Source organism: Coregonus clupeaformis, chromosome 12, assembly GCF_020615455.1.
Source record: "Coregonus clupeaformis isolate EN_2021a chromosome 12, ASM2061545v1, whole genome shotgun sequence".
Lineage (NCBI taxonomy): Eukaryota > Metazoa > Chordata > Actinopteri > Salmoniformes > Salmonidae > Coregonus > Coregonus clupeaformis.
Window position 1 is genome coordinate 31,261,989 of NC_059203.1, and position 13,921 is coordinate 31,275,909.

Here is a 13,921-nt window from a genome sequence, read left to right on the forward strand (position 1 = left end):
CCCTTTACTCAGTACTTTGTTGAAGCACCTTTGGCAGCGATTACAGCCTCGAGTCTTCTTGGGTATAATGCTACAAGCTTGGCACACCTGTATTTGGGGAACTTCTCCCATTCTTCTCTGCAGATCCTCTCAAGTTCTGTCAGGTTGGATGGGGAGCGTCGCTGCACGGCTATTTTCAGGTCTCTCCAGATATGTTAGATCGGGTTCAAGTCCGGGCTCTGGCTGGGCCACTCAAAGACATTCAGAGACTTCGCCTAAAGCAACTCCTGCGTTGTCTTGGCTGTGTGCTTAGGCTCAGTGTCATGTTGGAATGTGAACTTTCGCCCTAGTCTGAGGTCCTGAGCGCTCTGGAGCAGGTTTTCATCAAGGATCTCTCTGTACTTTGCTCCGTTCATCTTTCCCTCAATCCTGCCTAGTCTCCCAGTCCCTGCCACTGAAAAACATCCCCAAAGCATGATACTGCCACCACCATGTTTCACCGTAGGGATGGTGCCAGGTTTCCTCCAGACGTGATGCTTGGCATTCAGGCCAAAGAGTTCAATCTTGGTTTCATCAGACCATATAATCTTGTTTCTCATGGTCAGAGTCCTTTTAGGTGCCTTTTGGCAAACTCCAAGTGGGCTGTCATGTGCCTTTTACTGAGGAGTGGCTTCCGTCTGGCCACTCTACCATAAAGGCCTGATTGGTGGAGTGCTGCAGAGATGGTTGTCCTTCTGGAAGGTTCTCCAATCTCCACAGAGAAACTCTGGAGCTCTGTTAGAGTGACCATCGGGTACTTGGTCACCTCCCTATTAAAGGCCCTTCTCCCCCGATTGCTCAGTTTGGCCAGGCGGCTAGCTCTAGGAAGTCTAGGTGGTTCCAATGTGATTTTCTTGATTTTTTTCCCTTATTTTGTCTGTCATAGTTGACGTGTACCTATGATGAAAATTACAGGCCTCTCTCATCTTTTTAAGTGGGAGAACTTGCACAATTGGTGGCTGACTAAATACTTTTTTTCCCCACTGTACACTCAATTAGTATTTGGTAGCATTAACTTTAAATTGTTTAACTTGGGTCAAACGTTTCGGGTAGCCTTCCACAAGCTTCCCACAATAAGTTGGGTGAATTATGGCCCATTCCTCCTGACAGAGCTGGTGTAACTGAGTCAGGTTTGTAGGCCTCCTTGCTCGCACACGTTTTTTCAGTTCTGCCCACACATTTTCTATAGGATTGAGATCAGGGCTTTGTGATGGCCACTCCAATACCTTGACTTTGTTGTCCTTAAGCCATTTTGCCACAACTTTGGTAGTATGCTTGGGGTCATTGTCCATTTGGAAGACCCATTTGCGACCAAGCTTTAACTTCCTGACTGATGTCTTGAGATGTTGCTTCAATATATCCACATCATTTTCCTTCCTCATGATGCCATCTATTTTGTGAAGTGCACCAGTCCCTCCTGCAGCAAAGCACCCGCACAGCATGATGCTGCCACCCCTGTGCTTCACGGTTGGGTTGGTGTTCTTCAGCTTGCAAGCGGCCCCTTTTTCCTCCAAACATAACGATGGTCATTACGGCCAAACAGTTCTATTTTTGTTTCATCAGACCAGAGGACATTTCTCCAAAAAGTACGATCTTCGTCCCCATGTGCAGTTGCAAACAGTGGTCTGGCTTTTTTATGGCGGTTTTGGAGCAATGGCTTCTTCCTTGCTGAGCGGCTTTTCTGGTTATGTCGATATAGGACTCGTTTTTCTGTGGATATAAATACTTTTGTACCTGTTTCCTCCAGCATCTTCACAAGGTCCCTTGCTGTTGTTCTGGGATTGATTTGCACTTTTCGCACCAAAGTACATTCATCTCTAGGAGACAGAACGCGTCTCCTTCCTGAGCGGTATGACGGCTGCGTGGCCCCATGGTGTTTATACTTGCATACTGTTGTTTGTACAGATGAACGTGGTACCTTGAGGCGGTTGGAAATTGCTCCCAAGGATGAACCAGACTTGTGGAGGTCTACAATTTTTTTGTTGAGGTCTTGGCTGATTTATTTTGATTTTCCCATGATGTCAAGTAAAGAGGCACTGAGTTTGAGGGAAGGCCTTGAAATACATCCACGGGTACACCTCCAATTGACTCAAATTATGTCAATTAGCCTATCAGAAGCTTCTACAGCCATGACATCATTTTCTGGAATTTTCCAAGCTGTTTAAAGGCACAGTCAACTTAGTGTATGTAAACTTCTGACCCACTGGAATTGTGATACAGTGAATTGTAAGTGAAATAATCTGTCTGTAAACAATTGTTGGAAAAATGACTTGTGTCATGCACAAAGTAGATGTCATAACTGACTTTCCAAAACTATAGTTTGTTAACAAGAAATTTGTGGAGTGGTTGAAAAATGAGTTTTAATGACTCCAACCTAAGTTTATGTAAACTTCTGACTTCAACTGTATATACAAAAACACAGTAATTCTAATTCCAAATAAAACATTACAAATCACCCACAACAACAGTTACATTTCTCCACAAATAAATCCCCAATCAATACTTTAAATTGCCTGAACGGCACCAGAACATTAAGATTACATTTATTTTGAATTTTGTTCCAGCAATACGGTGCATTGAAACTAAAAGCAGATTTACCTAGCTCGGTGGAGACCCTAGGACCCTCAAGAGTTAACCAAGACTGTAAAAGGGTTAGGCAACTCAGGTGTCTATACTTCAACAGCAAAGTTAGATAAGATGGAAGGGAGTAATGTTGAGATCTACAGGTCTTTAGCGAAGTCCAGCCAACCTTTTGATACAGGATAGTGATGAGTATCAAAACTATCGCCTGTAACAAAACGAAGGGCACTATGGCAGATGGCATCCAAAGGTTTAAGAGTAGTAGCAGCTCCACTTTGATAAATAATATCGCCATAATCAAGAACAGATTAAAAGGTTGAATGAATAATCTGCTTCCTACTGTTTAGAGAAAGGCACTATCTGTTTTTGTAGAAAACGCCAACTTTAAATCTTAGCTTCTTAACCAGCTTATCTATATGTAAAAAAAGAAAAGAAAATTCATATCAATCCAAATGCCTAAGTACTTATATGCGGGAACACGTTCGATTGGAGAACCATCTAATGAGTGAACATGTAGTTAATCTGAAACATACTTCAGAGAGTTTAAAAACAACAAGAGCTGATTTCTATACTTTTGGAATATTTCCTGATAACAATGTTAAATAAAAAATTTGGGTTATTGAGCCAACAATGATGGGCACTGCACACTTAAGCAGACCAGGATCCAATTGGTCGGCCCCTGTGGATTTCTTGTTGTCTTCTTTTTCTGTAAATAGCCTAAAATAAAAGCTTTGACTATCATTTATTTGATCATTCAGCAAGTTTCCCCTATCAGCATCCAGCCCAATATCATTGTGAATAGGCTTAGAAGTTCTTTCAAATTGATAGCCAGCTGAAATAAAATGGTGATTAAATGCATCAATGATGGCATTTTTTCCATGATGAGGCCAGTCTCTGAATTAATTTGTTGTGGCATAGAGGAGGAAATAGAACCCTTCCGGGATTTGACAGTTTTCCAGAATTTAGCCGGGTTCCCATTATAATCTGAAAGAGCGGTTACATAATAATCAGATTTAGCCTTTTTGATTTGTTTTACACAATGATTCCTCTGTTGCTTAAAAGCTTGCCAGTCCGGGCCTAAGTCTGTGTTCCTGGTCTTGACCCAAGCTTTTATGAATAACTTCTGATAATTCTGGAGTGTACCAGGCATTCGATCTACTTTTAACCCTTTAATTTTTTGAAGGGAGCATGATTATTCACAATAGTTTTGAAGACATCTGCAAAGAGACTCAAAGTTAAATCAGGTTCACGGATAGCTGAAATAAAATCAAGGTCACTAAAATAAAAAAAGCCTGTTCACTGAAGTTTTTAAATGTCCTCTTTGTGATGACACAAGGCTTCGCTTTTTGTACTCTCACATCTCTAACACAAACAACTGGGAAATGGTCACTAATATCTTATTTGTTAAAATAAGATCAATCAGAGTTGACTTTGAAGGTTCTCTAGGGTTGGGCCATGTAGGCTTAGTCACCAGCTGGGTTAGGTTTAGATCATTACACATGTTTTTTAGATTGTCTGCATTTCCCAATCATTATTTAGGTCACCCAGGATAATAACTTCTGATTTAGTAAAAGAAGACAACAAACTAGTTAACTCCTCAAGTGCACAAAGATTAGCTGAGGGATTATCTGAGGGATTAGTTGAGGGAACCCCTATAACAGTTATGGATAAAACATTTCCTCAGACAAAGGCTTAAAGATGGTGCTCACATTTTTGGGCAAGGGGAATGGATTTCAATAAAGAGATAGAGAAATAGTTTTTTATAAAAATGGCCACTCCACCACCTCTACCCTGTCTGTCAGCTCTGAATACACGATAACGGTCCAGAATGTCCCCAGAGATCCAAGTTTCAGTCAATACCAGAATGTCTGGATTCGTTTGCATAGCCCAGATCTTGATGTAATCCAGTTTAAGAAGTAAGCTCCTAATATTCAGATGCATCAACCCAAGTCCTTTATGATTTTTAAAGTCACTCAAACAAGCTATGTTAGATAGGCTCGGTTCTCCCGAGTGGCGCAGTGGTGTAAGGCACTGCATCGCAGTGCTAGCTGTGCCACTAGAGATCCTGATTCGAATCCAGGCTCTGTCGTAGCCGGCCGCGACCGGGAGACCCATGCGGCGGCGCACAATTGGCCCAGCGTCGTCCAGGGTAGGGGAGGGAATGGCCGGCAGGGATGTAGCTCAGTTGGTAGTGCATGGCGTTTGCAACGCCAGGGTTGTGGGTTCGATTCCCATGGGGGGGCAGTATGAAAAATAAATAAATAATGTATGTATGCTCTGGATAAGCGTCTGCTAAATGACTAAAATGTAAATGTAAATAGGTGGTTGCAGGCCCTGTCTGATTGTTGATATTTATATAATTGGTATGGCTATAAGATTGCATAGAAGTGCACCATTTGATCTATCCCTATTAGTAATAGAGGAAGGAGAATAAATTGTGTTGAGGAGGATCAACTGAAATTGAAGATCCTCGGCGTCTGTGACGCCCGTCGTTTGGTGCAACACAGACCCGGTGGAGAGTGTGGTGAAACGGAGAAGACACTGTCTGTCCTGCTGAGTTTTGATGCAGTCTTTACCAGACAAAATCAAATTAGGATGTGTCAGTTATCCCGCGAGAGCTTTTGTAGCGAACCCAGTACGGTGTTTTAGGTGTCATGCTTATGGTCATGTTGCAGCAGTGTGTACTGTAGCAGGGAGATTCCTAGATGTGAGAAGTGTGCAGGAGGGCATGAGAGAAAGGAATGTGTAGTATCAGTGGAAACAGTTGTGTGTGTTAACTGTAGGGGAGATCAGAAGTGTCCGGTGAGAGAAAGGCAGGTTGAGGTTGCCAGGATCAGAGTAGTACAGAAGGTGTCGTATGCTGAGGCAGTGAAGAGAGTAGGAGAGGAAAATGGGTACAGGGCAAGGGACCCTGAGAGGATCCCTGTGAGGATGCTAAGGCCAATAGAGAGTGATAGGAATAACATGTGCTTCAGTAAGGTTTCTTAGCGCTCAAAGCCGTGGTTATCAACTGTACTGCAGAAATGGAAAGTAACTCACAGAAAATAGATGTTATGGTGGCAGCTGCAGAGATGTACTTGGTGTGTTGAACGATAGTGTCCCGTCCTCCTAAGATGTCGGCCTGGTGTAGGATCCGATAGGTCCAAGTAGTGGAATAGTGGTGAGGTTTTTTAATGGGTGTAGGGTCAGTTGGTAAGGCAATTTTCTTCCCTTTTCCTGTCCTTTGGATTATATAAATGGGTTGGTTGTTTAGCAACAACTATGGGGCAAAACAGATGGGGTTGGCTTAGATTGTGGACAACGTGTAAACTATATTTTGTCTCAGTGTTTATTGAAAACATAAATACATTTGCACAATGAGCACTTGTCTCTCAAATACATAATTACAGTTCCTGGTTAGCTAGATATAAGCATTTGTATTTTGTATTGATTAAGGATCCCCATTAGCTGCTGCCAAGGCAGCATCTACTCTTCCTGGGGTCCAGCAACATTAAGGCAGTTATATACAATTGAAAATATTAAATTACATTACATTTCATAACACTTTACCCAATACATTTAGTGTGTTCCCTCAGGCCACTACTCCACTATCACATATTTACAATACAACATCCATGTGTACGTGTGTGTAGAGTGCGTGTCTTATCATGTGTATGTGTGTCTGTGCCTGTGTGTGTGTCTCTTCTAGTCTGTTCTTGACTTGGGGATTGTGAAGAGGCCTTTGGTGGCATGTCTTATGGGGTATGCATGGGTGTCCTAGCTGTGTGCTAGTAGTTTAAACAGACACCTCGATGCATTGAGCAAGTCTACACTTCTTACAAAAACAAGTAGTGATGAAGTCAATCTCTCCTCCACTTTGAGCCAGGAGAGATTTACATGCATATTATTAATTTTACCTCTCCGTGTACATTTAAGGGCCAGCCGTGCTGCCCTGTTCTGAGCCAATTGTAATTTTCCGAGGTCCCTCTTTGTGGCACCTGACCACACAACTGATCAGTAGTCCAGATGCGACAAAACTAGAGCCTGTAGGACCTACCTTGTTGATAGTGTTGTTAAAAAGATAGGGCAGTGCTTTATTGTGGACAGATTTCTCCCTATCTTAGCTACTGTTGTATCAACATCTTTTGACCATAACAGTTAACAATCCAGGGTTACTCCAAGCAGTTTAGTCACCTCAACTTGCTCAATTTCCACATTATTTATTACAATAGTTAGTTGAGGTTTAGGGTTTAGTGAATAATTTGTCCCATATACAATGCTTTTAGTTTTTGAAATATTAAGGACTAACTTATTCCTTGCCACCCATTCTAAAACTAACTGCAGCTCTTTGTTAAGTGTCGAAGTGATTTAACTCGCTGTAGTAGATGACATGTATAGTGTTGAGTCATCCACATACATAGACACACTGGCTTTACTCAAGGCCAGTGGCATGTCATTAGTAAAGATTGAAAAAAGTAAGGGGCCTAGACAGCTGCCCTGGGGAATTCCTGATTCTACCTGGATTATGTTGGAGAGGCTTCCATTAAGGAACACCCTCTGTGTTCTGTTAGACAGGTAACTCTTTGTCCACAATATAGCAGGGGGTGTAAAGCCATAACACATATGTTTTTCCATCAGCAGACTATGATCGATAATGTCAAAAGCCGCACTGAAGTCTAACAAAACAGCTCCCACAATCTTTTTATCATCAATTTCTCTCAGCCAATCATCAGTCATTTGTGTAAGCGCCATGCTTTTTGAATGTCCTTCCTTATAAGCGTGCTGAAAGTCTGTTGTCAATTTGTTAACCGTAAAATAGCAATGTATCTGGTCAAACACCATTTTTTCCAAAAGTTTACTAAGGGTTGGTAACATGCTGATTGGTCGGCTACTTGATCCAGTAAAGGGGGCTTTACTATTATTGGGTAGAGGAATTACTTTTGCTTCCCTCCTGGCCTGAGGGCACACACTTTCTAGTAGGCTTAGATTGAAGATATGGCAAATAGGAGTGGCAATATCGTCCGTTATTATCCTCAGTAATTTTCCATCCAAGTTGTCAGACACCGGTGGCTTGTCATTGTTGATAGACAACAATACTTTTTTCAGTTCTTCCACACTGACTTTACGGAATTCAAAATTACAACGCTAGTCTTTCATAATTGTATCAGTTATACTTGGATGTGTAGTGTCAGCGTTTGTTGCTGGCATGTCATGCCTAAGTTTGCTAATCTTGCCAATTAAAAAATAGTTAAAGTAGTTGTCAATATTAGTGGGTTTTGTGATGAATGAACCATCTGATTCAATGAATGATGGAGCTGAGTTTTCCTTTTTTACTATCATTCTTTGTCATTTATCTTTGATTCATAGTATAGTTCTTCTTCTTTTTATTCAGTTTAGTCACATGATTTCTCAATTTGCAGTACGTTTGCCAATCAGTTGTGCAGCCAGACTTTATTACCATTCCTTTTGCCTCATCCCTCTCAACTATACAATTTTCAATTCCTCATCAATCCACAGGGATTTAACAGTTTTTAGTAATTTTCTTAACGTGTGCATGCTTCTTAGTAACTGGAATAAGCAATTTCACAAATGTGACAAGTGCAGCATATGGTTGCTCCTCATTACACATTACACACCACAGACCAACACATATTATTTACATCAACAACATAGGAATCACTACAAAACTCTTATAGACTATATTAGGCCCAGCCTTTGGAACTTTGGTTTTCGTAGATATGTCTGCTATATTGTGATCACTACATCCGATGGATTTGGATACTGCTTTAAAACACATTTCTGCAGCATTAGTAAAGATGTGATCAATACATGTTGATGATTTCATTCCTGTGCTGTTTGTAACTACCCTGGTAGGTTGACTGATAACCTGAACCAGGTTGCAGGCACTAGTTACAGTTTGAAGCTTTCTCTTGAGTGGGCAGCTTGATGAAAGCCAGTCAATATTTAAATCACCCAGAAAATATACCTCTCTGTTGACATCACATACATTATCAAGCATTACACACGTTATCCAGATACTGACTGTTAGCACTTGGTGGTCTATAGCAGCTGCCCACCAGAATGGGCTTTAGGTGAGGCAGATGAACCTGTAGCCATATTACTTAAAAAGTATTTAACATGAGATCCTCTCTAAGCTTTACAGGAATGTGGTTCTGAATATAAACAGCAACACCTCCATCTTTGGCATTTCTGTATTTTCTGTAGATATTATAACCATGTATTGCTACCACTGTGTTTCAGAGATAGTCAGAATATGAATGTCATCTGTTACTAGCAAATTATTGGATTTCATTAACCTTGTTTCATAAGCTACATATGTTAACGTGGGCTATTTTTAGCACTTTTCTGGGATGCTTGTTGGTTTTCATTGTTTTACTGGGAAGCTTAGCAGAAGTAGACATGCTCATGTAATTTATGTTAGTGCAGGGTAAGCTGCACACAGTGGACTTCCTACTAGGGCACACCGCCTCAGTGCTAACAGTATAACTCTGGTTCATAGGCACATGATTATTGCATACAATAGCTGCAAGATCAGCAGAGGCATTCAAGGCAGTTAGAGGGACATAAATTAGGTTACTTACAATGTGTCTTCCAAACGCCCCTGGTATAATGTATATTTGCTGAAGCATTATGACAACTCAGTGACACAATGGTAGGGATTAACTGAGCTGGGCTTGGGTCATTGATAAGTCATTGTCTCAACGCAGCCTTATAATGCTGTGAAAGGATCCAGGAACCCAAATGATTTGGGTGGATCCCATCCTCCTTATAAAATTAGCTTTGTTTCCAGAAGGTATCAAAATTGTCAATAAATGTTACACCCACAGAGCTGCAATAGTCTCGTAGCCAGTTATAGAGGGCAAAAAGTCTGCTGAAACGTTCAATGCTACGATTTAGGGAGGGCACAGGGACAGATATTATGGGGTGTTTGTTAGTGTCAAGCAGAGACCCAATCAGTTCTTTAAAATACATCTTCAGCTCTTCTGAGCTGCACTTCATAATGTCATTGAATCCCACATGAACTATGATAGACAACATTTCCTGATGCAGGTTTAAAATGTTTGGGAGCAGCTTATTGATGCCCTGTACTCGTGCTCGTGGATAGCACAACGTCTTTGCTCCAGGGACTGAGACATTTCTCACCATTGAACTGCCCAATACAACGGCAGGAGAAGGGGATGGAGAAATCTGCCCATTCCTAACCCTTACACAATTAGTTGAACCTTTTACGGGCCCACGAGAAGCAAGACAGCATACGCCCGCTGCTCCTGGCAATAGGTCCAGACCTCCCACAGCAGGCAGTGCCCCAGCAGGCAGTGCCCCGTCAGATCCAGAGAGAGGGAAAGGAGCTGAACTCAACGACGAAGCCACTGCTGGAGTCAGCATAGTTGGAGTCAGCACAGCCGTCGCAGACACAGGCAGTCCCAGCAATGAAGGCACAGGTAGATCAGGTACCAGTGCGGCGAAGCTATTTCTTATGTCAATCTGCTCCGAACCTCACGCATACACTCCAGTCCGCTTAGCAGCATGCTGCTGCCTTCAGTTTCCACGACTTGTGATATGGGACCAGCGCTGATTGGAACAATCCTCTTGCTGTTCTCCATCTACAACACTACAAGATGGAGGAGGAGAAGCAGATTGAGACGACTTCCTTGGCAGGCAAATTCCAGGTAGCACAGGCCATTCGGATAGGGACAGATGACAAGGCGGGGATACATCCATCAGGCCCGAGCGGCATCCAGCCACAGGAGTAGACAATGAAAAGGTTCCAATTTGCGTTTTCCCAATAATTTCGCTCAGAATTGAAATTTGCTTGATAAGGGTAGCCACCTCATTCCTGTAATCCTCCGCAAGCAAACAATTGCCGCATTGGAACTCTGGATTGTAAATATTGTCCTGGACAAGAGCGTAATAAACACAGCTTCTACTGCACTGGAAACGTTTGTTAGCTATTCCAGGTGAAGCGGGCTCCATTGCAACCTGGCTAGTTGGTAGCAGGTGTTGACACAAACACTTACGAACAAAATAAAAACAAAACCAAATAAAACTTTGGAAACAACAGACCGGAACAACAGGTCAAGGCACAGGAGGTATCAGAGTTTGTGACAGGAGTTAGTGGAGTTCGTGACAGGATGTCATCCCAGCGGACGTGACATGAGTCAAATTACCTCAGAACAAGACTAAGGTTTTCATTTAAATTGTGCATTTGCTCTTTGGACTGTTGTCCCTGACAGGGCAATTCAATTGTTGTTTGAATCATTATTTTGTTGATCATGTTGAACTGCTGTGATTTTCCTAACAATACACATAGTACACTGACCAAGTTCCTTAATCTTTTATTTCTGGCAAGTTTGTGGTTTATCCTCTTAAGTATCGGACCCTTTTTTACAATTTTCACCTAAAATGACATACCCAAATGTAACTGCCTGTAGCTCAGGACCTTAAGCAAGGATATGAATATGCTTGATACCATTTGAAAGGAAACACTGAAGTTTGTGGAAATGTGAAATTAATGTAGGAGAATATAACACATTAGATCTGGTAAAAGATAATACAAACAAAAAAACATGTGTTCATCATCTTTGAAATGCAAGAGAAAGTCCACAATATAATATTGCAGTTTAGGCGCAATTTAGATTTTGGCCACTAGATGGCAGCCATGTGTTTGAAAATTTTCAGATTGATCCAGGGAAGCATTGCAATACTGGACTATTTTGTATCAAGTCTGCCCAAATGTGTCCCGAATTGGTCAATTGATACATTTTAAAGTACATAACTATAGAGAACATACAAAAATGATATGGTAATACAAATATAAGTTTACACACTCCCAGGAATGTCATACATGATGGATCATTAGCTTATACACTAACTTTCACACATCTAGATGGCCGGGCGGGGTGGGATTGGAGCCAGAGACAGCAGGGGTTCAAACTGTAGAACCTAGTTCCTACATTTGAATATAAAAATGGATTTTATCAAACAAACTATGCTACATTATATCTCTGGGACCCTTAGGATGACAAATCAGAGCAATATTACTAAATTTAAGTACATTATTTACCTTCAGAGGTGAATGTATCAAACCAGTTGCCATGATACGTTTTTTGTTGTTGTGCACTCTCCTCAAACAATAGCATGGTATTTTTTCACTGTAATAGCTACTGTAAATTGGACAGTGCAGTTAGATTAACAAGAATTTAAGCTTTCTGCCCATATAAGACATGTCTATGTCCTGTAAAGTGTGCTGTTACTTAGAACAGTCATGCTAATCACATTAGTGCACGTGAACTCAACCGTCCCGTATATGGGACACCGATTCCATAGAGGTTATGCAAGTTCAGTATCTCTCAGAGTAGGCAATCTCTCGGTTCAGATGCTCTTTGTCTTGGTGTGTCGAAAGTTCACTCAGTATTGTCACTATCTAGAATATAAACTTAAACCTGCACTGTGTAACTAAGTGTGTACAGGTGTTTTTGGAGACCCCTCCGGCAAGAATGTAGTATTTTTTCTAGATTTGAACACAGTATCACAGAAACCCCAGCTCTCATTGTTTGTCTCTGCTGGGATGACGTAGCACCAACCTCCGCTCTGAGACTTTGTGGCTGTGTTGTCTAGTGGAAAAACTGTGTAGCCAATACCGACTTTGTGGCTGTGGTAACTAGTGACAACCCAACAGAGTCAATACATTTTAGACTGTGGATGCCGATGCGATAACAGTTACGGACAAGATTGAAGATAACTTGATTCCATTTGAGCAATAATTAATATGTTTACATGCACAGTAATAATTTGATATTTACATTTACATTTACGTCATTTAGCAGACGCTCTTATCCAGAGCGACTTACAAATTGGTGCATTCACCTTATAGCCAGTGGGACAACCACTTTACAATTATTATTATTATTATTATTATTATTATTATTATTATTATTATTATTATTATTATTATTATTATTATTATTATTATTATTTTTATTTTTTTTGGGGGGGGTAAGGGGGGGTTAGAATGATTACTTTATCCTATCCCAGGTGTTCCTTAAAGAGGTGGGGTTTCAAATGTCTCCGGAAGGTGGTGAGTGACTCCGCTGTCCTGGCGTCGTGAGGGAGCTTGTTCCACCATTGGGGTGCCAGAGCAGCGAACAGTTTTGACTGGGCTGAGCGGGAACTGTGCTTCCGCAGAGGTAGGGGAGCCAGCAGGCCAGAGGTGGATGAACGCAATGCCCTCGTTTGGGTGTAGGGACTGATCAGAGCCTGAAGGTACGGAGGTGCCGTTCCCCTCACAGCTCCGTAGGCAAGCACCATGGTCTTGTAGCAGATGCGAGCTTCAACTGGAAGCCAGTGTAGTGTGCGGAGGAGCGGGATGACGTGAGAGAACTTGGGAAGGTTGAACACCAGACGGGCTGCGGCATTCTGGATGAGTTGTAGGGGTTTAATGGCACAGGCAGGGAGCCCAGCCAACAGTGAGTTGCAGTAATCCAGACGGGAGATGACAAGTGCCTGGATTAGGACCTGTGCCGCTTCCTGTGTAAGGCAGGGTCGTACTCTCCGAATGTTGTAGAGCATGAACCTACAGGATCGGGTCACCGCCTTGATGTTAGCGGAGAACGACAGGGTGTTGTCCAGGGTCACGCCAAGGCTCTTTGCACTCTGGGAGGAGGACACAACGGAGTTGTCAACCGTGATGGCGAGATCATGGAGCGTGCAGTCGTTACCCGGGAGGAAGAGCAGCTCCGTCTTGCCAAGGTTCAGCTTGAGGTGGTGATCCGTCATCCATACTGATATGTCTGCCAGACATGCAGAGATGCGATTCGCCACCTGGTTATCAGAAGGGGGAAAGGAGAAAATTAGTTGTTAAACTGATTATGGCAGTAGGCAGATTACTCTGCTTATTTTAATCTGCATAAGGTCAAACTCGAAGTAAGCATTAGCCGATTAAAACACCTGGTTTTCTGAGCAATCTTTCAAATTATTAGGACATGTAAACACCATAATCGGCGTTCCAGCAGTGTATTTGATCTGCGCATGTGCTAGCACCAGTCGAGCTATCCTCCCACTTTAGCGCGAGTGAAATCAGTTCGGAACAACAATGTATGCATCTTAGAAGTAGATTTCACATACAAACTTTATATGTCCGAACTCAGAATCAAATATGCTTCCCAAAAAGAACATGGTCGCTGTGGTAGAACGTTTATTTATTTTCTGCATTTATCAGAGTGCCATCAGGTAGCCTGATTTCAGATGTGTACATGTAAACAGGATTTTTAGGGAAATCGTTCTTCTTGCAAAGCATGTAAATGTTTTAATCAAACTATTATAT